A 6,970-nucleotide genomic window follows, 5' to 3' on the forward strand; every position below is an offset into this window, starting at 1 on the left:
GAGAGAGATGTAGAGTGAATTCCCAATTATTTACAACAACACCCAATTCAAACAAATAGTATTTTTTGAAAACCCAAATTCGAATTCAAAGCTTCAAAGTTTTTTAATGGCTGTCAATGGTGGAATTGCTGCTCTCTTTTCCTTAGCTCTATATTAATGAAATTAGGGATTGAGAGATAGAGAGAGAGAGCGCAGGATAGAGAGAGAGAGAGAGAGAGAGAGAGAGAGAGAGAGAGAGAGAGAGAGAGAGACCATGAGGGAGAGGGAATAAGGATGAAAAATAATTGATTCCTAATATAAAGGGATACTCATTTAATTCTAAAAGTGTATATAATTGGTAAATTTGTAAATAGAAGGTAATTAAATTGAAACTTGAGTAGGGAGGGTAATAAAGTTTCCAATAGTGTATAAATATGTAAAAATCCCAAGAAAAAATACCTTCATTTTAAATTGACGTTTTCATCCCAACTTCAGTTAGCTGGATACTCTAGCCCGTGAGGTCGAACATAAAATAATTTTATGGAAATATTAATGAATAATTTTCATAAACCACTATAATTTAGAGCCTAGTAACTATAATTTACTTAATTACCATTCGTAGCTACTATTCAATTGTTAATAACTTGTATCACTTGTATTCAAACGTGCAACGAGTACAACTTGTATTCAATTGTTAGTAACTTGTATCACTTGTATTCAAATGTGCAACGAATACAACTTGTGTTGACTGTATTTGTTCGCGCAACGAATATAATGTGTATCAACTGTATTCATTTGCGCAATTGTATTTATTCGTGCAACGGATATAATATGTATCAACTGTAACCAATGCGAAATATAAGGGTGTATACAATGAATACAACTTGTATCAACTGTATTTGTTCGCACAACAAATATAACTAAGGCGAAATACAGAAATACAGAAAAATAAAATGTTCTTGTTGAGAGTCAAACTTAAGACCTTCGCTAATTAACATGCACTCTAACCATAAGCTATGAAAGCTTGTTGCTCTCTTATTTCAATTCAAAAACAAGTAATCTCTTATTTCATGAATTTGCTATAAGATTCAAATATAGCTTTGAAAGGTAATTTGGTGGAAGTATAGCTATGAATGGTAAATATAGTATAAATATTTAATGTATCGCGTAATTTTTTCAATATTAATTTACTAAGTAAAGGGAAACAAATAAAAGAATAAGAATCCAAAATTAAATTAAAGAAACGCAAAAGAATTTCTTTACCTTCTTGTAGTTTTGTATTAATCACTGGTTCTCGGAGAAACTCTCTTTTGTGATTGGTGATATTACGGCCTCATTTATTTTTTATTAGAATTAAGATGTCTGAATCTGAATATACATCTGCATATTAAGATGTGCATTACGATTTAGATCTAAATACATTTATGAATATTAAAATGTTATATTAAGAATTGAATACTGAATAATTAAGACTGTTTTATTTTCTCAACATTTGAATATATAAAGTTTATTTTTATTTAAACCATTAATATTATAAGTCTAAAATAAAATATTAATTAATCTAATACTATATTAATAAAATATTTTTTAAAAATATACGGTGATTAGTGGCGGTGATGGCTATCGGTGATGGTTGTGGATGCCAACTGGGGTAGTAAGTGATGACAGTGTTGGCTAATGGTTGTAGCGATCCGGCCGGTCATTTTGAGAGTTGTAGCTACGTTCCTCCATTTACTGCTTATTTTACGCTTATTAGTTTCTACGTGACTTGCCGGGGTAGTTGGTTCAGTTCCGAGGATGTTTCAGAATGAGTTGAGACACTTAGTCTCAAGGTTGGAAGCTTAAGTTGAAAAGGTTGACCGGATATTGACTTATGTGTAAACAACTTTGGAATGAGGTTTTGATGGTTTAGTTAGCTCCGTTGCATGATTTTGAACTTAGGAGTGTGTCTGGATAGTTATTTGGAGGTCCGTAGTTGAATTAGGCGTGAAATGGCGAAAGTTGGAAAATTTGAAGCTTTGGAAATTTAGAAGTTTGACCGAGAGTTGACTTTGTGATTACCAGGCTCGGATTAGAATCCCGAGAGTTGTAGTAGGTCCATTGTATCATTTGTGACTTGTGTGAAAAATTGGAGGTCAATCGGACGTGATTTGATAGGTTTCAGCATCGAATGTAGAGGTTAGAAGTTCAAAAGTTCATTAGGTTTGAATCGATGCATGATTTGTGGTTTTTAGGTTTTGTTTGATGTGATTTGAAGGCTCGACTAAGTTCGTATGATATTTAGAGATTTGTTGGTATGTTTGGTTGGGGTCCCGAGAGCCTCGAGTGAGTTTCGGATGGTTAACAGATCAATTTTGGACTTGGAGGTTGGCTGAAGTTTTCTAGTGTCTTTGATCTGGTTTCCTTATACGTGATCACGTGGGCAGGTCCACGATCGCATAAGCTTAATTAGGCAGTGGAGGACTTTGTTCTACGCATTCTCAAGAACGGGGATGTGATCCCGTAATTGTAGGATGTAGTGAATCGCGAATGCATGGCTAAGGTCGCGTTCGCGTAGGGTATAGGAGGCAACAGCTGGGGTCACGCATTTGTTCTTCACGATCATGTGAAAAGGGCCGACGCCGCGTAGGTTGAGGGAAGCAATGATTCGCATTTGCATGAGGACTGATGTGTTCGCGTTGGCTTGAGTTTCTGGGCAACTGAGTTGTGCTTTGAGATCGCGAGGCAATTTTCGCGATCGCGATTAAGGATATCTGGACAGACTTTAAATATTTCAAAAATGAGGGTTTGAGTTCATATCACAAATTTGATTTTGGGAGCTCGGTTGGAAGCGATTCTTGGAGAGATTTTCAAGGGAGTGATTGGGGTAAGTGATTTTTACTTAATTTTAGTTAAATTCCATATTTATGTCTTTGATTTCGTCATTTAATTAGTAATTTGGGTTGAAAAATTGGGGGGGGGGAAATGGAGGATAGTTCTTAGGCCGAATTTTGGGGATTTGATCGAGATTTTGGTATCTGATTTGAGTAATTTTGGTATGGGTGGACTCATGATTGAATGGGTGTTCGGATTTTATGACTTTTATCGGATTCAGAGACATGGGCCTCGGGGTCACCTTTTGAGTTGACTTTTTGACTTTTGATTAAAAATTTAGTAATTTCATATGGAATTGATTCCTCCTTTAGCTCATGTTGATTGTATCGAATTGTTTGTGGCTAGATTCGAGGTATTCGTAGGCCGTTTCGCGAGGCAAGGGCGTGTTGGAGTAGATATTTGCATAGTGTGGGGTAAGTAACACTTCTAAACTTGATTTTGAGGGTATGAAACTCCGAATTACGTGTTATGTAATTTGTGTTGAGGTGATACACATGCTAGGTGACGAGCGTGTAGGCGTGCACCGTAAGATTGTGACTTGATCGATTCCATGGAACTGCATAGTTGAATAATCTTGTGGTTACCCATTTTTTTACCATGTGTTAGAGTTATTAAGCTGCCAGTCATGTTATGATTCCCACTTAGGCTACATGTTGGTACTATTGGGACCAATAGAGGTCGTGATACATGTTGAATTATTAGCTTAATTTATCATTTGTACTCAGTCACAGCTATTATTTGCATAATATGTCTCAGTCTCTATTGTCCTTATTTGATACATTATATCATCATTGTTTGGGCTAATTATCATGATTCTTGTGAGCCCGAGAGATTAATGACTAAGTGAGGCTGAGGGTTTATTGTGAGTAATATTCACGGGATCGGGATGCACGCAGCAGTAGGCTTTATTGATTTATGCAAGGATTTGGCTTATTATATCGCTTGGGCTGGATCGTCCCTTCCGGAGTCTGTACGTCCACAGTGGGATAATGCTAGCAGTTATTTACATTTGGGACTAGATCGGCCCTCGTTTATTTACATTTGGATCTGCCCTGGTTTACTGGCATTTGGGCTGGATCTACCGTATTCTGTGTTGAGTTTTATTGCAAAACCTGAGAGCATGTCTAAATTCTTGTACTGTTATCTGTAGGTTATGAATTACTGATATATCACTGTCATATGTTCTGTAGCATTCTGCACTGTTAATGCTGTAAGTGGGTTATAATATTCAAACTCGTCACTACTTTTAATAAAAAAGTTAGATTTTCTACTTATTGAGTTGGTTGTACTCACGATGCACCCTGCACCTCGTGTGCAGATCCAAGTGTTTCCGGTCATAGCGGTTGCTGATTCATAAAGTTCAGACATCCCGAGAACATCGAGGTAGCTGCTTGGCATCCGTAGACCTTGACTCTCCTTCCCTATCTTTCAGTTTATTATTTCAGTTCTACTTTCCAGATAGTGTACTAGATTATGTCATTTTATAGATGCTTATGTACTTAGTGACACCCCGATTTTGGGAAAACTTATAAATAGAGTTATGATATTCTATCCCGTTTATGAGATTATTTATTTATTTAAACTGTTTTAGAATATTTCAAGTTGAAAGTATTGAAAACGTCTGAGTAGTCAGCTTGCCTAGTACCATGATAAGCGCCATTACGATAGGTTGGGTTTTGGGTCGTGACAAGTTGGTATCAGAGTCTAGGTTACATAGGTCTCATGAGTCATGAGTAGGTTCAGTAGAGTCTTGCAGGTCGGTACGGAGACGTCTGTACTTATCTTCGAGAGGCTACCAAACCCTTAAGAAACTTCACATTCTTGTATTCTTGTCGTGCGAATTTGTTGATCCCAAGAACTAAACCACCAGACAGGATGGACAACCACTAGTACCACATGCTAGGGACACGAGAGGCCAGGGTCACGGTAGGGGTAGAGGTGTATCTCATACAACTGCTAGAGAAGAACCTACAAATCCACTAGTTGCTCCAGCTTATGAGCAGGTTCCCGATGTGGTTGAGCTAGTCGGGCTAGCTTAGGTACCAGTTGTGCCCATTATGATTCCATGAGTTTAGGAGGTTTTCGCTCAGATATTGACTATGTGCACTAGCCTCGCTCAAGCGGTTTATGTTCAGATAGTGCCATCCACTTCTCAGGCCGGGGGAGGTACTCAGACTCCCACTGCCCGTACTCCAGAGTAGGTGATATAGGAACTTCAGACACCAGGGGTACTACCAGACTAGCCTACCAGACTAGGCGGTTGTAGTTGCTCAGGCCCTGGTGGGTCCCGTTATATTCGATGATGAGTAGAGGAGACTAGAGAGATTTGCGAGGCTCCAACCTTTATTATTCAGTGGGGCTGTGTCAAAGGATGCCCAGGACTTCTTGGATAGGTGCTAGCGTATTCTTCGCACGGCAGTATTCTGGAGACCATTGGGGTCTCATTCATTACTTTTCAGTTTACTGGGGTTGCCTTCAGATGGTGGGAGGCCTATGAGAGGCACCGGCCAGTTGGTGCAGCACCACTTACATGGCATGAATTCTCCGTTCTCTTTTTGGAGAAGTTTATGCCACAGACCCGCACGGAGGAGCTGCACAGGCAGTTCGAGTAGCTATGTCAAGATGGCATGTATGTGACCCAGCATGAGATGAGGTTTTTAGAGTTGGCTCTCCACGTAGTTTGGTTGGTTCCCATTGAGAGGGAGAGGATTAGGAGGTTCATTGATGGCCTCTACTATGAGTATCATTTTGTTATGATTCGGGAGAGTGTATCAGTTTCTACGTTCGATGAGGTAGTTGACATTGCCTAGCGGCTAGGGTTGGTCTGTAGTCAGGAGCGTGAGGAAAGGGAGGCCAAGAGGCCTCGTGGTTCGGGTGGTTTTAGTGGTGTTCCTTCTAGGGGATAGTCCTATCATAGCAGGGGTCGTCCTTATAGGCCCGCTCATATAGCTCATCCAGTTCATCGTGGTACATCATCTAGCCATGGTTCGTACAGTGCTAGACAGGGTCATTCATCTCTCAGTGCTCTCCCAACTCAGAGTTCATCTCGTACACCTTCAGTTCAAGGTTCATCTGCACCAAGTTCTTCTGGTAGTTATTCTAGTTCTCGGGGTCCGCCTAAGTTTTTGCCACCATTTTCCGAGAGGGGATGTTTTGAGTGTGGAGAGTTGGGTCATGTAAAGAGGTTTTGTCATTGCCTTATAAGAGGTCTAGTTCAGTAGATGAGTTAGGCCATGACTTCAGCACCAGTTACTTCACCACCCGCCAAGCCATCCTGGAGTGGAGCTTAGGCAGCTAAGGATTGCCCAAGAGGGGGAGGCCGGTTAGGTGGCGGTCAGGCTCGATTCTATGCTATTCCTGCAAGGCCAGTTGTCGTTTCTTCAAACATAGTGATCATAGGTATTGTCTCAGTATGCCACACAAATGCTTCTATATTATTTGACCCTGGTTCCACTTATTCGTATATATCATCATATTTTGCTCATTATCTGGATATGCCCAGTGAGTCCTTAGTTTCATCTGTTCATGTATCTACGCCAGTAGGCGATACTATTATCGTAGACCATGTATATCGCTCATGTGTAGTGACTATTAGGGGATTGGAGACTAGAGTTGATCTCTTATTGCTTGGTATGGCTGATTTCAACGTGATCTTGGGTATTGATTGGTTTTCTCCATGTCATACTATTCTGGATTGTCACACTAAGACCATGAGGTTAGCGATGCCGAGTTTTCCAAGGATCAAGTGGAGAGGTTCTCTAGATTTTGTTCCCCAGTAGGGTGATTTCTTAATTAAAGGCCCAACGGATGGTGTGAAGGGGTGTCTATCGTATTGGCCTTTGTAAGGGATGTGTATGCTGATACCCCTACAATTGGTTCTATTCTGGTGGTGCAAGACTTTCGTGATGTGTTTCTTGTAGACCTGACGGGCATGCTGCCCGAAAAGGATATTGACTTTGGTATTGATGTGGTGCCGGGTACTCGGCCATTTATATCCCTCTGTATTGTATGACACCAGTTGAGTTTAAGGAATTGAAGGAGCAGCTTCAGGAACTTCTTTATGAGGGGTTTATTAGGCCTAGTGAGTCGCCTTGGGGTGCACTGGATCTGTTTTTGA

The sequence above is a fragment of the Nicotiana tabacum genome, chromosome 8 (assembly GCF_000715075.1).
Source record: "Nicotiana tabacum cultivar K326 chromosome 8, ASM71507v2, whole genome shotgun sequence".
In the NCBI taxonomy this organism is placed as follows: domain Eukaryota; kingdom Viridiplantae; phylum Streptophyta; class Magnoliopsida; order Solanales; family Solanaceae; genus Nicotiana; species Nicotiana tabacum.